The sequence below is a fragment of the Populus trichocarpa genome, chromosome 19 (assembly GCF_000002775.5).
Source record: "Populus trichocarpa isolate Nisqually-1 chromosome 19, P.trichocarpa_v4.1, whole genome shotgun sequence".
Taxonomy (NCBI): Eukaryota; Viridiplantae; Streptophyta; class Magnoliopsida; order Malpighiales; family Salicaceae; genus Populus; species Populus trichocarpa.
In genome coordinates, this window is record NC_037303.2 from 6,321,505 (window position 1) to 6,341,754 (window position 20,250).

The window sequence follows — 20,250 nt, forward strand, 5'->3', positions numbered from 1 at the left end:
TAAAAAAAAAACAATGCAGTAAACCGTTACATAATTAAGAGTAATTATGCAAGATCTAATTACAAAAGGTGTCATAAAGACTAAATTTTAATTTTTATTAGACATGGACCAAAACATTTTAAAATAATTTTTTTGAAAACTAGGGTTAAAAGGAATTTTGTGAAGACTTCAATTGCAAGCAAACAAAGTCATGCATTGAATCATTGCATTTTTCTTTTAAATTTTTCTGACGAAGTGCATAGATTTCTACTATTTTCATAAATGGAGCATCCGTGGAACTGAGAGAGTCAAAATGAAATAAATAATTTTTGAACATTCTCTTCAGTAATTAGATAATGAATCTCTCTGTTTCCATCTGTAGAATATTCTGTAAATTCTATTTCAACTAACAGTCAAATCAAACAAGTTAAATAACTATTCAGAATTTATCTAATTTGAGTTTTAAATGATTGAAGATATTTGTTTTGCAACTTTCCCCTTGCTTTCCTCTGTCTGTAGGCCTAGGCCTCTGACTTGCCCACGTAGTAGAATGAATTTTAAAGCATATTATGCATACTTTAACTATAAATGGGTCTCTTAGGTTTTCATTAATTTGGCCCAATAAATTACTTTTGAAATGTTGGTAAAAGGCTCGATCTCCACCTTAGCACCCACTCTTTCATCTTAAAAATCCATGGCTGGTAAAGTTTTTAGCAAATCTCTAGATCAATTAATTATTTCAGTGTGTAATTATTTACATCTTTCATTTTCATACCGGTAAAAATGGCTATTTGTGATGGTTTTCATTTTCAAAAGTTTTGATCATGGCCATCTATAAGCTAACTTTTCTTAACAGGGTTCCACATTATACATGCATTTGGATTGTGACTACTTGTTGGGTCGTTCTGCTAAACATGACCCAATGATGCAGGCCCCAAGTGGGTATCCAGCTGCTGGGTCATTCTACCAAGCATGACGCAATGATGCCGGGTCCTTTTATCAAGCATGACCGATAATGTTGGGCCCTGCTGCCCAACAATGTTGTGCCTAGATGGGTACTCAATTGTTGGGTCATTTGGCCAAGCATGACCTAATGGTGTTGGGCCCTGCTGTCTAGCAGCGTTGGGCCCAGATGGATACCTAGTTGTTGGGTCCTTCTACCAAGATCCAAGTTTATTAGGCCTGACATTGCCGCAAGACTCAATGATAGTGGGTTTGGGTAACTAGCAAGGCCCAGAAACGGTGGGCCTAGCTGAAGCAGGACCCACTAAAGTTGGGCCCTGCTTCCACCAAGACCCAACAACAGTGGGCCCAGAGATGCTAGCAGGACCCACTTATGTTGGGTATTGTTGTCAGCAGGACCTAGCAGCGGTGAGCCCAGAGTTGTGAGAAGGACTCACTAAAGTTTGCCCCTACTGACACTAGAACCCAGCAGCGGTAGGCCCTGCTGCCACCAGAACCCAGTAGCGTTGGCCGCCGGGTCAACCCGGTAAAAACCCAGTAGTCCCTTTTTTTCGAATTTTTTTTCTCTCCTACCTAGAGACCTCTCTTTTTTCATATTTTTCAGTCGATTACCAAGTCATTTCAAAGTTTACTATATAAATATTAGAAGAATATTTTATTTTTTCAATATGAGATTTCAAACCGTTTAGCATATATGCTCTATGTTCACAAGAAAAAAGTTATTGATAGACTAATCAGTTCCTGGTAAGACTAATTTAAGACTAATTGAATCAAACAACTAACCCTTAACAGTAGGGATTTATTGATAGAGTGGTAACAAACCACTACAGCAACCTATCGTCTAGAATGACAAATCACAACATTAACATGTGAAGACATTATTAACCTAGATATAATGTTTGTACCATTTTTCTTTGCTTCAATACCAAAATCACATCCATCATTTTTTTTTATGTATATTACGAATTTCCGTAAGAAAAGTTAAAGCACGTAACGTCTTGATATTTTATTATAAATAGCCTTCCATTGATGATTTAGATACTCAACCAGTAATTAAAAAACTGGCCTCTAGTTCTTCTATAAAAAAATGGAAACCCAAGCACATTTAACAGCAAACAGTAATCGCCAAAACAATTCTCGTCCAGAGGCAAATTTCCCACCAAGCTTGTGGGGTTGTAGCTTCGCTTCATTTTCCTTCCCACAAACGGTAAACTACTTCTCTTCTATCTATGTATAGCCGTTGATTGCTTTTATTTTAAAGAAAGAATTCATCTTTCTATAGAGTAAAATTCTTTGTTTTTTTTAAGGATGAGGCATAGTTTCTAGAACTTTAATAATTGTTTAATTAGTTCAGACAAATTTGAGATTAAGTTATAACTAACTCTTTTTTTTAATATATGAAGCAATCATTTTAAAATCTAATTATTAAGACAGTTGATTCTTACTGAATATTTCACTGCAGGAATTCGAGCGGTACACCAGACAAGTAGACGTGTTGAAGGAAAATGTGAAGGACATGCTGATGGCATCCAAAAAGGATACAGTGGAACATATTGAATTCATTAATCTGTTATGTCGGCTTGGTGTGTCATATCATTTTGACGACGAGATTGAAAACAGCCTGAAAGAAATTTTTGATGACCTTCCTCATCTTCTTGAGAAGCATGACTTTGATCTCTACACTCTGTCACTACTATTTCGAGTATTGAGACAGCATGGATTCAAAATGCCTTGTGGTGAGCGCATGCTTCCAGTATGAGAGCATTAATTAATTCCAGAGGAAAAATTAAATCTTAACTTCTCAAAAATTAATTCTTGGACAGTACTTTAAACTCTGCTAAATCTTTCTTTCATTGACAAGAAGTAATCTATGGTCAAATTAAGATTATTAAAAAAATGACCAGAACAGTAAAATTATTCTTTCATGAATCAGTTGTGTTCGACAAGTTCAAGGACACCAATGGAGAGTTTAAGAAAACAATCATCAACGATGTTAAAGGCATCCTGAGCTTGTATGAAGCTTCGTTTTTAAGTGTGCATGGTGAACAGATACTGGATGATGCCCTAGTTTTCACAAAGGCAAACCTGGCGTCTTCGGCTATGCAATCAAGCCCACGTTAGCAGACCATATTAGGAATGCTTTGATCCGGCCCTTTCACAAAGGCGTACCAAGAATAGAGGCTAGAAAATACATCTCTTTCTACGAAGAAGATGAGTCTCGCATGGACACTCTACTCAAGTTTGCCAAGATAGATTTCAATCGAGTTCAGTTACTGCATCGACAAGAGCTATCCATTCTCTCGAGGTAAGTTAGAGAGAACTATCAAACTAAGTTTCTATTGGAATTTCTTAATTTACTCGGTTGCTATTTACATTTTAGGTGGTGGAATGATTTAAATTTTTCTGAGGAGTTTCCATATGCAAGAGATAGAATTGTAGAGATCTATTTCTGGGCAAATGCAATCCATTTCGAGCCTCAATATGCTTTCTCGCGGATGGTGGTCACGAAATATACAAAATTTGTATCACTGCTAGATGATACATATGATGCATATGCATCTTTTGAAGAGATACAACATTTTACTAATGCAATTGAAAGGTTTGTTTCTTGTTATCTCAAAATCTTTTTTTTTTTTTATGAATACCGAAAAATTATATAAAGCTGGTCATGCAAATACAGCAAAACAAAGAAAAGATACAATAATAGCTATGGTAGAATAACAAGTTATAAGTACTCGTTATTCCAATCTGCTATACACCATATTTCTTAACAAATTCATACCAGTATAAAAGAAACTTGATTTATAAGAATGAATCCAAGATACAGAATTGTGAAAAAAAATATATATATTCTCAATCCAGTATAATTACATCAAAACAGAGAGGAATGGAGGATGAACAGAGGAGGGAGATGAGCTGCGGTCATGGTTGGGTTACACAAACCCAGTTGGGTTCACTGGATATGGACATCCACTGTGATTTTTAAGTTACCTCATAGCCTTTCTCTTCTAATCGTACAAAGATGTTCAGGAAATGATACGTGATTTTCTGTCTCAATTTCAGATGCTGCATGGATGCCATCGATCAACTACCTGCCGAGTACTTGAAAGTTCTTTACAGAGCTCTTCTGAATCTTTTCAGTGAAACTGAGAGTGATATGGGAAAAGCAAGGACGATCCTATGCCTCATATTACGTGAAGGAGGCAGTAAGAATATTTCTCCAGGCTCATGCATTCCTTTTCTATTTCTAGCATAATACATTCTTTTTTATTTGTATGCCATTAGTTCAAAGAATTGGCGAGAGGCTACCGAGTGGAGGCGCAGTGGGCAGATGAAGGCCATGTCCCAACATTTGATGAGTATGTGCGCAATGGATTAACCACAAGTGCTTATGGGGTAATTACGGCAGTATCCTTCGTTGAAATGGATGAAGTTGCAGGACAGGAGGAGTATGAATGGCTAAAAAGTAATCCAAAAATTATGAAAGCTGGAAAGATGATCTGTCGTTTAATGAATGACATAGTGGGCCATGAGGTATGATATTTAAATCCCTAATTTTGAAAAGTTATTTTGATGTATTGATAATTGAATTCTCATTTACCATATAAATATTGAACCTATTTTGAAAAGTATTCACAAATTCTAAACAAGTATAGTTGAACAATATTAATAATAAACTTAAGAAGTTAGTGCTTTTAGCATGAAGACGTGGATTTCAGTTCCAGAATTACATTTGTTCATAGAACCCAATAGAATCACACAATTTAAAGGGTCAGTTCCACCATTACATTTGTTCATAGAACCCAACAGATTGAACCTGGGCTCTACTCATGAATATTCTTTTCTTTTTCTTTTTCTTTTTCTTTTTCTTTTTGTGTTTTGAATTTGTCATGCTAAGTTTCTTTTTTAACCATTATAATCCTATATTTGTTTGAAGGATGAACAAAAGAGGGGAGACTGTGCATCCGGTGTTGAATGCTACATGAAACAATATGATGCATCGGAGAAGAAAGCAATTGAAGAGATACAAAATATGGTCGCAAATGGATGGAAGGACATCAATGAAGATTGCATGAGGCCAACTAATGCTCCAATGCTTCTCCTTCAACATATTGTTAACCTTGTTCGAGTTACCGATGTCATGTATGGGGACGATGACGACGCCTACACAATCCCACTTAAGTTTAAAAGACTATGTCACTTTATTATATGTTGAGCAAGTGCCTATGTGTGAATAATGGGGTTGAATTCTTACGTTGAGCTCTTTATGAATGTTGCTGAATGAATGTATTGTAATAAAACGAGCAAGTGCCTATGTGTAAATAATGGGGTACTGACTAGCTCGTGAACATTATAATTTCTAAGATAGACTATAAGTGTGTGTGTGATTGTTGTACTAGATGTGTGTGCTTTTTTTCCTCATATATATATATATATATTGAATGTAAAAGTTTAATTAGTTTGAATTCTGCTTATTAAGAAAGTTAAATCTTGTTGTGAGTTATTTATTCTAAATTTTATATTACTTATGTATTTATTTCATATAGGATTGTTGGTTTTATCACTCTCCCTCTCTATGTAATCTATCTTTTGAGGTTTATAAAATGGAATGACCTTAAAAATCTTATGTATTTAAAATGAATTTTTTTCCAACTAACTTTTGTGTAGAGAATTAGCACTAATTTTTTACCTTGTCATAAAATATGATACCCTTTGTTGCTATCCAATTTTTTACCCATGTTTTGATAAATTTTCAGAAAAATCCAAAAATAGCTGAAAAATAATGAAAAATCCAAAAAAATAAGAAAAATCAAATTTACAAAAAAAGAAAGAAGTTGAGGGACCAAGTTTGGAAACCTAACAATATTTTTGCCTATAAATAGAAGTTTTCAACACATACACAAAGAGGGGTAATTTTGAGACAGAAAAATTTAGGGCAACTACAAAAACAAAAAACCCTAAACCTAAATTTTCTCTCTCGGCCAAAAGGTGTCGCCGCGCCCCCCCCCCTACGTTTGGATTTTTGACCTTTTTCCCCTACACTTCCTCCTCTTCCCAAGATTTGTCCATCTTCTCCTCTCACAGCCCCGGTCTCTCTTCCCTCACACTACCGAACACCAGCCCTTCCTTTTCCTTGGCTAAAACCAAAACGACTTGCTTCCCTCTCAACAGATTCTCCTCCATTTTTGCCCACCAAAAATCAGCGCCGTCTCCAGCTCCTTCTCCCCTCAGCCACGACCTCTCTCCTTCTCCAAGACACAGCAACTCCATTTTTCCCCTTGGCCGACCTCCATTGTTCCCCCCATTTTCCCCCTCTGTTACACAGCCTAGCCTATCTACAGTCTCCCTCTGCTCTCCCAGCCGACCCAACGGCCCCATTGTCGGCTTTCACAAACAAGCTCTCTTCCTCGGCCAACCGTTCCCCAGCTCTAACCGACCTCTCTCTCAGCCACCGTGAACAGACCACCCTCTCACTCTCCTCTCATCCGGTCTTCGCCGTCAGCAGCAGCATCCCCCACAGACCCAGATCGGTCCGCCGCTCCTTCCTCCTTTGCTCTTTCAGCCGCTCCCGTCTCTGGTAAACAGAGACCCGGCTCTCGTCGGCCAGTCTTCTACTGCAGCTGAGACACACAACGGCGCCCACAGACCCACCATTGTCCATTTCCCCAGGGACGACACCCACAGCTTCGACCTCCAACACTCCTTCCACAACCGCCAGATCTGTCGCTTGAAGAAGAAGGAAAGAATAACAAACCCAAACAGAGCAGCAGACCCGAGAACATACCTGCACAAAAAGACAAATTAAAATCAACTGCCTGTTGTGTTTTCGGTTGTTTTGCAAGTCACCGCCGGTGTAGGGAGACAGAGAAGAGGAAGACGTTCCTGATCCACCAGTTTTATTGCCTTCATCGGCGGCGGCGCATGAACCCACGCGCCGCCAGTGGCGGTGGAGCAATGTGCTGCCACTGTTCCACCACTGTTCCCGAGGGTTTGAGTTGTATGTTGCAGCGTGGTTGTGGTATGGGATTGATTGAGGGTCTAAATTTCAGCAAGACTGGTCTTGTATTATCTCACCTTCAGTTTGCGAATGACACCCTTATATTCAGCTCAGCTTCCTTATCTAGTTTACAGAATGTAAAGCGTATCCTTTTGTGCTTTGAACTTATATCGGGGCTGAAAGTTAACTTCTACAAAAGCAGTATTATTGGAGTGGGTATAGAAGATCATATATGTAATTACACAGCTCAGATTCTTAGATGCAAACAGGAACAACTCCCCATCATATTCTTGGTCTCCCCATCGGTGCAAACTTGAGCAGAATTTCGATGTGGAAGCCTATTATCCACAACATCAGCTGCAGGTTGGCTTCATGGAAAGGCAGATTCCTATCTATTAGGGGTAGACTGTGTTTAATTAAATATGTCCTAAGTGACCTTCCCATCTACTACTTATCTCTATTCCCTATGCCTGCAGCGGTAGCAACCACAATTGAAAAGAAATTCAGATCCTTTCTATGGTCAGGAAAAGAGGACAGTAAGAAATTATTCAATGTCAGTTGGGCAACAGTTACTCTTCCGAAAAGTATTGAGGGTCTTGGGATTGGATCTTTAAGGGATAAAAACAAAGCTCTGTTGTATAAATGGTTATGGAGGTTTGGCTCGGAGGAATCAAGTTTATGGAAGGAAGTGATCAAATTCATACACAACACTAATTGCTCCAGTTTGATGACGCAAGCTCCTCTTACAGGAGCTAGAAGCACATGGACCCGTATGGTCAACCATTGTGTTAAAGACAACAGGTTACAGGATATTGTGTCTCATCAATCTATGGTTCTTATTGGAAATGGCAAGAGAACCGTGTTTTGGCTTGATACTTGGATTGACAATTATTGCTTAGCAGATCGCTTCCCTAATCTTTTCCATTTATCCAATGATAAAGATGCCAGCATTGACAAGATGGGAATGTGGGATGGGTTTGAATGGATCTAGTTTTTCTCCTGGATAAGACCTTTGAGGGGTCGAAACATTGGCTTGTTAGATCAAATGTATGACGTCCTCTCAACGGTGCACTTAGACAACGAGGCAGAGGATAGACTAATCTGGAAGGACAAAATTAGGAAGATTCTCCGTTAAATCTCTATGTGGGTTGTTAAGTCCCACTCCCTATTCTAACACTGGTTTCTCTTTTGCTGGGATCTGGAAAGGTGTAGTCCCACCTAAAGTGGAGATCTTTTGCTGGATGGCTATTATTAATAGACTTAACACCCAAGGTGTGTTGGTTAGAAGAGGTGTTTTGGACAGCTCAGATTCTAACTGCCCTATTTGTTTAATTGAGGAAGAGTCGGTTGATCATGTACTTTTACATTGCAAAAAGCATTGGATCATATGGTCCAAAATCATTAAGTGGTGGGGTTTATCATGGTGCTGCCCAAAGAACTTGTCAGGCCTATTCTCTTAGTGGACTTTCATGGTTCATGGTAAATTCCAGAAGAAAGCTTGGTTAATGTTGTTTTTCTTAGCGGCATGGTCCCTTTGGCTTTTCTAAAATGATCTGATCTTTGAACAAAAGTCACCGAGCTATGATACAGTCTTTTTCCTTATAGGTTGGCCTTTTTTGACATTGCGTCAGCTACTTCAGTGGGCATATACATACTTGAAAAAGAAGAAGGCATTTACGCATTTACTTGCTCGATTAGCCCTCTCAACCTCGGTTTACTTCATTTAGTATGAAAGAAATAATTGAGTCTTTCATAATATTACCGATCTCATCAGGATGTTTGCGAGGATATTTTTTATTTGGTCCAGTCCCATTTGGTAGAGCTCGAACCAAGGTTTCACATCTCAACTACATTCAGGTTCATTTCGCGCCTTTGAGAGTCATGAAATATCATTGCTCACTACTAAAAATAGGGGCTATTAGCATCTGAATTTAGCAACGGATAATTCAGTTGCTAAATTCAGTAACAGATTTGCAATGGATTAGCATCTGAATTTTGCAACGGATTACACAAGTATAGTTGAACAATATTAATAATAAACTTAAGAAGTTAGTGCTTTTAGCATGAAGACGTGGATTTCAGTTCCAGCATTACATTTGTTCATAGAACCCAATAGAATCACACAATTTAAAGGGTCAGTTCCACCATTACATTTGTTCATAGAACCCAACAGATTGAACCTGGGCTCTACTCATGAATATTCTTTTCTTTTTCTTTTTCTTTTTCTCTAGATCAATTAATTATTTCAGTGTGTAATTATTTACATACCGGTAAAAAAATGGCTATTTGTGATGGTTTTCATTTTCTATAAGCTAACTTTTCTTAACAGGGTTCCACATCATACATGCATTTGGATTGTGACTACTTTTTTGCACTTATAGATACATTGGGAAGCCGCCCACGTTTGCACTTATACACGCACTTTAGATACATTTCAAATATAGAGAGTTTGTGTGTGTCTATATATACATATGTTTTGTGTGGGTCCAGTGTAAAAAAAGCAAACTTAGTTTATATTTCCAACCAGCTAAATAAGCAATGATAGCAAACGAGAAAACATACATGTATGAAACACTAATAAACAACTATTAAAATTGAAAAAAAAAATGCTATTAATTTAGATTGAAGGGTAAAATTAAAAACAATAAAACTTTTATAAAAAAATTAAGAAAAAAAATCATAAGAATGAGGATTAAATTGAAAACATCAACAGATTTTTTACATAAAAAATATAAATGTAAATCAAAAAACTTATATACGCATTCAATTAAATAAATCTCAAACCATTATTTAAATAAATGAAAAAAAAAGAGTAATTAAAGATAAATAAAAAGATATTAGGAAAAATTAAGATACTAGTATATATCAAGATATTTAATATTTCAACATACTGGTTGTGTTTAATGAATTTGTTTATGAAAATTAATTTGTAATAAAGATTGACACGCATAAAATTTATTGAATAAAAAAAATTATTCAAGGTTACACATATTAAAAATATTATGAAAAATAAATATTTAATCTATATAAAATATATTAAAAAATTAAAGATGAATTATACTAATCTTAGAAAAAACTTAAACACAACCAATATAATTAAAAAAACAATTGCTATTCAAGGAGTGGTAAAAAACCTAAAGAAATCATAGAGAAAGGGTATTAATTAAAACAAATTAAAAAATTATTGAAAAAACACAAAAAATACATTAATATAAAAAATGAAAAAAAAAAGAAGAAAAGAAATGAGGTCAGGCATTACTTGGCCAAGTAAGTAAGCCTAACGCTTGGCCCAATAAATTAAAAGGCTAGGCCCGGGTGTAGGCATTTTATTTTATTTTTTCTAGTATAATTGGGTAGACGACACGTCATTTGCAACAAAAAATAGATGGCGCACCATCTATTAATCTTTGAATCAAAACACTGTTTTGGCTTTAAAAAATGGTTCTTTCTTTACATCAAAATATTTTTTTAGCTCTTTTTGACCCAAAACACCTAAAAAACATCCTAAAAACCTTATTAAACCAATCCAAGGCCTAAAAAAACACGAAAAACCACTCCTAACCCTGAAAACAACCCAAAACCAAAAATCTTCTCAAGCTTAGATTTTTTTTTATTGGTGTTTTCAAGGTCAAAAAAACACCTAATAGAAACTTGTAACATCCCCATTTCTAGTACCAACACATCTGTAAACCCTCGCATAAACATAGGATCGTAGTAAAAAAAAAAAAAGGAAAGACCTCGATGAGTAATGGAGACTGAATATGAAAATAAATGAATATATAGTAGAAATAATAATAATAAATGCGATATGTAAGGGAGAGAATAAGCTCCATAAATAAATTTAAAGATTTAATGGTATGGTGGAAGTTGAAATGAGAGTTATGAATTTTCGATTAAAATTTGTAATGTTAGCGAAACCGGAGAAGAACCTCAATGGATAAAAAGATTATTTTTATAAATCAGTGACGGATGGGGTAATATTGAGATTGGATGTTTGGTTTCAGGTGGACAATTAACTATAAATTAAAAGAGGAGAGGGGTTTTACTGTAACCCTCCTCCTTACAAAGCACTATTTATTATAATAGTATTTTGTTTTGTTTGTTTTCTTATTTTTTTTTGCTTTGTCTTTTTTTTTGTTTTTTTTATTAATATTTTTTATTTATTTTTCTATTTAGTTATCACACTTTCATGACACGGTTTACAGGTTCGATGTGCTAATTTGGTTTGGCGGGTTGACACAGATTTTTTTTATTTTTCTTAATTAATTTTTTTCTTCCAGTTTCATCCTTTAACATTGATATGATTGAGAATTAAACTTCATGATTTGTTTTGTTTACTTTCATTAAATTATCATGATCTCATGACATGAGAATAATTCTTAACGGATTAACTAGAGTTAACTCGGGTTGTTTTTTGTGTCTTTTATTTATTTAATTTTTTTTAAAAAAAATTATCATTCAACATTGGACTGGTTGGGAATCGAATTTCATAATCTATTTTGATTTACTTTTTATGAGAGTATCTTGGTCTTAAGATTAATGTTACGAGTTTGGGCATTTTAACCCTAGTTGAATCAAGTTGTTTTTTTTTCTAAGAGGTTATATTGGTCTCGTTATATGGGTTGTTGCTATCCAATTTTTGACCCATGTTTTTATAAATTTTCAAAAAAATAAAATAAAAAAATAAAGGTTTACATGTGGCGATAACATAGAACATCAGGGCTAATATTAAGAAGACAAGATGTCAAGGAGATAATTATTGAATCATATATAATTATTGCAATATAAAATATCATAGATATATGATTTGATTCGTGCTGGTTATGGAAAATAATCACTGCAATATAAAATACCATATATATAGGATTTGTTGGTGCTGGTTATAGAAGACAATCTCTGCAATAATTATTGCAATATTTCCTTGAATAGCACGTATAAAGATTTTCTATATAAGTGAACCTCCAGCCTCCAACGATAATAAAGGGGGAGGAGAAAAATATTCAAGAGGGAGGGGGCAATTTTTCAGAAAAGAGGGGAGCCGAGCACCAAAAAACCCTAAAGATAAAAAAAACCTAAACCCGTTTTTCTTCCTGGGCCGCCGGACACCAGCCTCCCTTCCCCCTCTCCTAGCCAACAAAAGGCAGCCGCTCATCCTCTCTTCTTCTTCGACAGAGCCGTCTCTTCCCCAATCTCTCCTCCAAAACGCAGCAGCTCCCCTCTCTTTTAGTCCCCCATCTCCATTCTTCCCTTGCAAAACCAGAGAACCCCATTAAAGCCACAGTCCCTTTCTCCTTTTACACATAGCCAACCACCTTCCCCGATTTCCTCATCTCACTCTTCCCGACAGCCCACTCATTTCCATTTCCTTCTGACAAGAACGAGAGAGAGAGAGAGCACCCAAAACCAGTCCCCCTCCTGGTCATTCCCCTCTCTCGGCCATTTCTTCCATGCACCCGAAGCAGCCCTCTCTGTCAACGTAGCCCCAGACCGGCCTCCACTGAACCCCACAACAGCAGCAACTATTTCTTCTCAGTAGAGACAAGACGGGAAGCACGGGAAAGAAAACCAGAGAACAAACGGACGAGGAAGAACACAACAGGGACGAGCAGAAGGAAAGAAGATAAACAGAAGAAAACACAGAGGGACCAACCAGCACGCCCTCGCCATCGCCTTTGTCCCTTCGTTTCCGTCTCCAGTAGTTTCTTCTCCTCCAGCGGTGCAATGAAGCAGCAGCCCACAGGAAAACAGAGAAGGAGCAAGAAAACACAGAGGGAAGAACATCCATTCCGCCAGCACATCACACCTTCATCATTGTCTTCGTCGTCTCCAGATAAAGCATCAGCAAGAAGAGAAAGACACAGACCAACACCAGTTTTACCAGCGTTCGTCATTGTCTCCATAATCAGTGATAACCGGTCGTGCGCAAGAAACTGCAGCATCATCATCTTTGCCCGTCAGCTATTAGGTAAGCGTCCTGCACTCTTTCCATTCTTCAAATTTAATTACCTAGCCACTGTAGCATGCATATGCATGCAACAGTGGCAGAACCGGTTACTGGTTTGGGCCAGTAACCGGGTTAGGTTCGAAGGGCCATCCTTTCTTCCTTTTTTTTTCTGGACTGTTCAGTTTTCTCGCAAACTTTGAGAATATATGCGCATGGTTTATTATTTTTAATTGCAATTAACTGTGATGCTTGTGCTTTTTTTGACAAAAAAATATAAAAAATATTTTTGTGTGTTGCATACGGCCAATACCCTAACATCTTTTGAACGTTGCTTTTTATACAAAAAATATTGGAAGTTTTGAAAACGTGTTTTCGCATGGATTTCTTAAACAAAAAAAAAATTGTTTTCTTGCATTTCTGGATTTTACAACATGTTTGTAAAACTCCAAAGGGTATTGGCCAATATTCCAAAAAATAAAAAATCTTATTTTCAGGGAAATTCATCTATTATTCACCGTTAATGTTTGGATAAAGAAATTCCAAAGGGATGAATATCCAAAATATTTAATGGGAATAACATGTTATTATTCACTGTAAATATTTGGATAAAGAAACCCTAAGTGGTAAATATCCAAAATAATTTTCTAGGAATAATAAATCCGCACACATCCTTGAAAGAAGCCTTGATTATAATCGAGGACATTTCAATTTCTTACTCCACGGTTTACGAGCCGTGAGAGTATAAAACACTAAGGCAAAAAACATGTTTTTTTAAAGCGCCCTAGATTTCTAAATTTTTGTCCCTCCTCCTTGCGATTTACGAGTCGCAAACTCTTGAAATACTAAGGGAAAAATGAGATTTCGAAGCACATGGAATCTCCTTGGATTTCTATCTTAATAAATTTAGTTTGAATCAAACCTAGAAAAACTTATGGGATTAGAAAACACCAACACCATAGCAATTATTAGGCAAACCAAACACCAAGCAACTTACCTTACGTAGGGCGTACTAGGGGTGCTAATACCTTCCCTTTACGCAACCAGTCTCTTGCCTTAGAATCTCTGAAAGACCAGTTAGGTTTCCTAGTGACCATAATACTAGGTGGCGACTCCCTTAAACAACAATAAAAAAAACCCCGAAATCAACCGATGGTCGTCGCGACGCCGCGCTCCGCCGCGAGGGTGCGACATGGATCACGAGTCCTTCAACATTGAACTTGCTTTTTATTGGGTTGTTCATGTCTCGTGACCCAAATCGTGTGTTAACCTAATTGACTTTTTTTTCTCTTTTTTTTAATTGATTTTTTTCCCAATTTCATCAATTAATATTGTGTTTAATTGGGAATTAGGCTTCATGATTTTTTTATTTGTTTTTTATTATGTTATCCTGGTCTCATGACTTGATAATAGTGCTTAACGGTTAACTCGGGTTAACCCGGGTCGTTTTTAGGTTCTTTTTTAATTGATTTTCTTGTTCAATTTCATCCTTTAATATTGGGTTGATTGGGAATTAGGCTTAATAATTTATTTTGATTTGTTTTCTATAGAGTTATCATAAACTCATAACCCGAATCATAAATTTGACACGTTAACCTAGGTTGTCCAATGTCAATCAAATATGTTGTTATTCTAATATTAAGGAAAGATATCATCTTGAAATTTTGTTTAGTCAAAATTTGTTTTTATAGGCTGTATAGGTTATTAACACGATCAAAGAGTTGATGTCTTATCCCAAATGTAAGAGTGTCAAAGTAATAAATAACCCGGCAAGACCGGGGTCGATCCACAAGGAGGTCAACTATATATATAATTTAACAAAGAGTTAAAGAGATCTTTGAGATGTGAGATTAATATGAGGATTAAACAATGATAAAAACAGTTGTCAAGGTTAGACAATCCACTAATGGTATTTCAAATAAGTATAGTATAAACTCTTTTTATTAATCGGTTGTTTTATCATTATTCGCTCATTATAAATTATTAACATGATCATATTAATCATCTTATTTAAGTAACTCCATACTTATAAATATTATCAGGTATCCATGATGCTAACTTATGTTAACAACAAATCAAGTTCCTCTCATAACAACGATGACGACCGAAGACTATGAATGATCAAGCATTTATTGTACAAAGTGTTATACAACATAAATCTAGATTAACCATTTAATAAGTAAGGTATTAAGAGTGAATAAGATAAAAATGATAAGATATGTTAATAGCAAACTTTCTTTGATATAAGCATTGAAGTCCATGTTGAGTTTATATTATACTTATTCTAACACCATTAGTGAAACCTCTTCACCTTGACATAATTAAATTAGCTAGACATAATGAAGAAGAAGAACATAAATAAACAAGATAAGAACATAGTTATGATGTAAGTTAACTAAGTATAGTAAAGTAAATGAAAAGCATAAACAAGAGATTAATATAACTTGAAAGAAAACTTAAACATTACAAGGAGAGAAAACAAGAAAATGATCTTAATCTGAAAACCAAGATGCCTAAATGTATGAAAAATTCCTCTTTTTATAGGCTAAAAAGAACTATTCATTTGGTAATTAACTATTGAATTAGTGGCCAACTAATGACTTAGTAGACTTGGTGGTTTAGGTATGAATTTGTTTTCTAGACGAAATGACCTTTCTACAATTATAATTTGGCACCGTGGTCTTCATAAAAGTTGTAGGCATCTATTTCCGCTTTCCATCAAAAGAAGAATGAGCTCATTTGGACTTCTAGAACTCACGATATGGACTAAACACTAAATTATGTCTGGGCTGCAAGACAGATTCAAACTTCTCTTTTGATGCTAAGATTTGGACTCCAAAACGGCAGAATTGAGTCTTGAACTCTTCATGAATATCTTAGGACTATTTCTCAACTTTCCAGCCATATAAACTAGACCTAAATCCAAGGTTTACAGCTCCCAATATGACCCAATGACTGAATGGTGTTCCAGTTTGAACCAGCATCTCTTCTCTAAACTTAGCCATTTTCTTTGTCTTTTCACTTTCAATAGTTAATCACATCAATCAATTCTTTGAATTGTAAGATATGCCTACATTTAAAATGAGCATTTACCATAAATTAAAGCTATTTTATATTATCAGACTTGTTATTATAAGACATGTTTAAATTAGAAAATTTAATGATACTTTAAGTGCAATATGATGATATAAAGCCTTAATGAGAATGCACTTTCAAGTACTAATCAGTTATATCGGGTAAACCCTCATACGATTTAATTTTTTTTCCACTAGAAAAAATATATTAGCAACATTTGAATATTTTTTTACATTAAAAAAATTGACTTCACCTTCGACTTTTAGCTTTCATCTTCATTAGGGGCATAAAAACATGTATGTGTCTGTGGGGGGGTAATCAATGCTCTTCCAAGTCAATGCTAGGTTATGTAAGGGTATTTATATGTGTAAGGATTATTATTATTATTATTATTATTATATGTATCCATGACATAGTTATTGGTATAAAAAAAATTAGCTTGAAAGCAAAGTAAATCAAGATTAATCATTGAATTTCAAGAATGAATCTTAACCATTCATTTGATAACTTGAAGACAAAGCAAAGAAAAATGGACTCTTGAATTAAAAGAATAATTGTAGACCATTTTATTAAAAAAAATAGGTTGCTTGTGTTGTTACCTATTTTTGGAGGTTCCCACACAAAAAGAAAGAGAAAAAGAGAGAATACAAAAAGAAAATAAAAAAACATGGTTGGAAGAAAACCAAAAATATATATATTAGTGAGAAGAGGACACTAGGGCGCCCAAAAATGGTTAAAGATTGGTTGAGGAGGTTAAAAAACACAAAAATTAAAATTTAACAATATATTTTCGACTAATAAAGACCCTATTGGTAAAGAAAATTTAATTTAAGGAAGAGAAATTCAAATTTTGATGTTTAAGAACCCAATTAGCTTTTGTTGAAGGTCTAATTGAATTTATGAAGGGTTAATTGCTAGAAAATTGATTTTTTAAGTCAATTTGGGCTTTAATTGGAAGAAATTAAAGTTTTGAGGTTGAATTAAAATTTTTAAAAGTTAATTTGGTCAAATTAAGGGTTTAATTGCATAAATATTAAAGTTTGATTGGTCATTAAGGACTTGAATGAAGAAATCCAAAATCAAGGACCAAACTGGAAAAGACACATGAATATAGGAGCTGATGCACAAATTCAAAAACAATGATCAAAGAGAAAAATGCGGCTAATTTTAGGGCTAACATTTGAATTTGACAAGGTTGCAATTGAATTAATTCTTAAAATTAAAATCGCAATTGAAGATTGGATTGAACAAAAAAAAAATTGAAAGCTAATTCGGAAATTTGACAATTTTTGGTGCATTTTTCTTTTAAATGAAACGACGCGTTTTGTACAAAACAACGTCGTTTCACTCACTATTCATTAAAAAAAAACGAGGAGCAAGGTGTTGTTTTTACAACGTTGTACATCATCTTCTTCCTTTGGACGCGCAAAGGCAGGGAGGAGAAGGTTTTTCTTCCCCTCCTTTGTAGCACCTCTCTCTCTCTCTCTCTCTCTGAAACCCAAAAAAACCAATAGAGGGGACAAGCCCTGCAGCGGCGCTGGGGTAGCTGCACAGTGACCGCCCCAACCACCTTACCTCTTCGCACGATCCTTTATTTTGTATGCCCAACGACGATCAACAACATTCATTAAAGGATGAAAAGAAACCAAGGACGAAGTGTCGTTAGAGCGTAAGACTTGAATTTCATCTCGCATAGCATCATGCCAAACTTCATACTTGTCCGCATCAGAGAATGCAATGGATTCATAGTTGGGAGGAGAGAGTACCCGACAGATAAGGGCAGCAGCTATGGATGCAGACTCCGTCAAATGTGCAGTCTTAGCCAGCTATGGACAAAGGACCATGGGATGTTGATGTGCGGTAGAACGAGATGGAGGAGAACCTGAACCTGTAAGCTGCTGGAGAGGATTTTCATGTATATTATTATTATATGTATCCGTGACCAAGTTATTATTATCATTACAGAAATTCTAAAACATGTTTGAATTCTACTGTGTGCAATGTGGATCAAGAAACAAAGAACTGTGGACTTGCACAGTGGATTTTCATGCCTTTTTCAAGACCATTTTGATGTTTCTGTAGGTTTAGAAAGTCTTGGAAAAACATACCATAAGCTTGGACAGGGTTGGAGAAACAGACCAAGAGACAATGAACTCGCACAGTGGCTTTTCACGTCTTGGATAGGGTTACCGAATTTTTTGTTTCCGTAGGCTCAGAAAAGATGGCCTATTAATGTCATCATGATGGTGCATTAAATACTCTGCCAACTTGGCTATGTTCTTGTCCACTGGGAGAGCTGGGGTAGAATTTGGTGAGATTGGATGTTTGGTATCAGGTGGACAATTTATGACTATTTTTGCGCTAGAGGTGGCTGATTCTAAAGGGTTTGGTTGGTTTTGTTGTCAATGTTTGGAGATAGGTTAGGTTGATAGCCGAATTTACAAGATTATTTAATGCTTTCTTGGTACTAGATATATCTCTATTCCACCGGCTGCTAAATTGCCCTCTGCTGGGATTTCAACTCTGGCCATAATGAAAAAAGACAAGCCAAATATGGCGACAATTGGAAGTGAGGGGTTTACTTCAAAATTCATATTAATATAATTGCATTACTTTCGAGGTTATTAAATAATAAGATAATATTTAGCATATAATAAGTGTAAATATTTATTTGTTTGTAATTTTTCTTTACAAAAACATTATCCTTTTCTTTTATAATGTAATATTTTTTTATTGAGATTATACTTAATTATTTATAATTATCATAATTAAGAAATTTAATTAAATTATGAAAAGATAAAGATATTTTTCACAATTTATTTGGTTAATTTATTTAATAATTCGTAATCACTTATTTGTAATGAAACTTACTTTTTAAAGTAACCAGTGCACTTATTGAATCATAATTATATAATAATATCAATAATTAGTATTATTACAAGATTATTTTCAAATTACTTGGTGGTAAGATAAGTTATTGCAGTATAATAAATAAAAGTATTTTCAAAGGCGGCATTTGCCATACATTTAGACATCTTGGTGTTCAAATCAAGATCATTCTCTCTCTTTGTATTTTGTAATGTTGAAGTTTTATTTTATATTATATTAATCTTTTGTTTATATTTTTCATTTCCTTTACTATACTTAGTTAACTTATATCATGTTTATGTTCTTATATTGTTTATTTATGTTTTTCTTCTTCATTATGTTTAGCTAAGTTAATTTTGTCAAGGTGAAAAGGGTATACTAATGGTGTAAGAATAAGTATAATATAAACTCAACATGGACTTTAATGTTTGATACTAACATGTTTTGTATTTGTTATCTTACTCATTCTTAATACCTTACTTGTTAAATGGTTAGTCTAGATTTGTGTTGTACAACCCTTGGTACAACAAATACTTGACATTTTCATAGTCTACTGTATGGTATAACCGACACTTGTGCTATGAAAGGAACTTGATTTGTTGTTAACATAAGTTACACCATGAATACCTGATCACATTTACAAGTATTGGATTACTCAAATAAGATAATTAATATAATCATGTTAATAATTTATAATCCGATTGAAATCTCCTTTGTGTGTGGTTTCCAGTTTAGTAATAAAAATAGTTTATACTATACTTATTTGAAATACCATTAGTGGACCCTCTAACCTTGACAATGTTTTTTTGTTATCTTTGTTTAAATCCTTACGTCATTATCACATCTCAAAGTTCTCTTCAACTCCTTTTCATTTATTATTTGTAATTTTATATAGTTGACCTCCCTGTGGTTCGACTCCGGTCTTGCCGGGTTATTTAATACTTTGACACTCCTACACTTGGGATAAGACATCAATCTTTTGATCGTGTCAGGTCCTAATGCAAGATCAAAGAGAATTGGATCCTGACATAGGTCCCAAGAGAATTGGGTCCTGACGTTGGACCGAAAAGAGTTAGGTCCTAAAGTAGGACCTAAGTGAATTGGGTCTTGACGTAGTACCCATCAACCTTGTGTTCTGAAACCAGACCCAAGAGAATTGGGTCTTGATGAAGGTCCCAAGAGAGTTGGGTCTTGACGCAGGACTCATTAGCCTTTGGTCCTGATGCCAGACCTAAGAGAATTGGGTCCTCACGCTGGACCCAAGAGATTTGGGTCTGATGCTGGATCCATTAGCCTTGGGTCTTGACGCAGGACCCAAGATAACTGGGTCCTGACGTCGGACCCAAAAGAATTGGGTCCCGACGTCGGACCCAAGAGAATTGAGTCATGACACAGGACCAATTAGCCTTGGGGAGGACACATATAC

At 35.3% G+C, this 20,250-nt stretch overlaps 1 pseudogene; it reads left to right on the forward strand.

The window, feature by feature from the left end:
• The first annotated feature begins 2,003 nt into the window (after positions 1-2,003).
• LOC127903937 (probable terpene synthase 6) lies at positions 2,004-5,252 on the forward strand (annotated as a pseudogene).
• Positions 5,253-20,250: the final 14,998 nt, after the last annotated feature.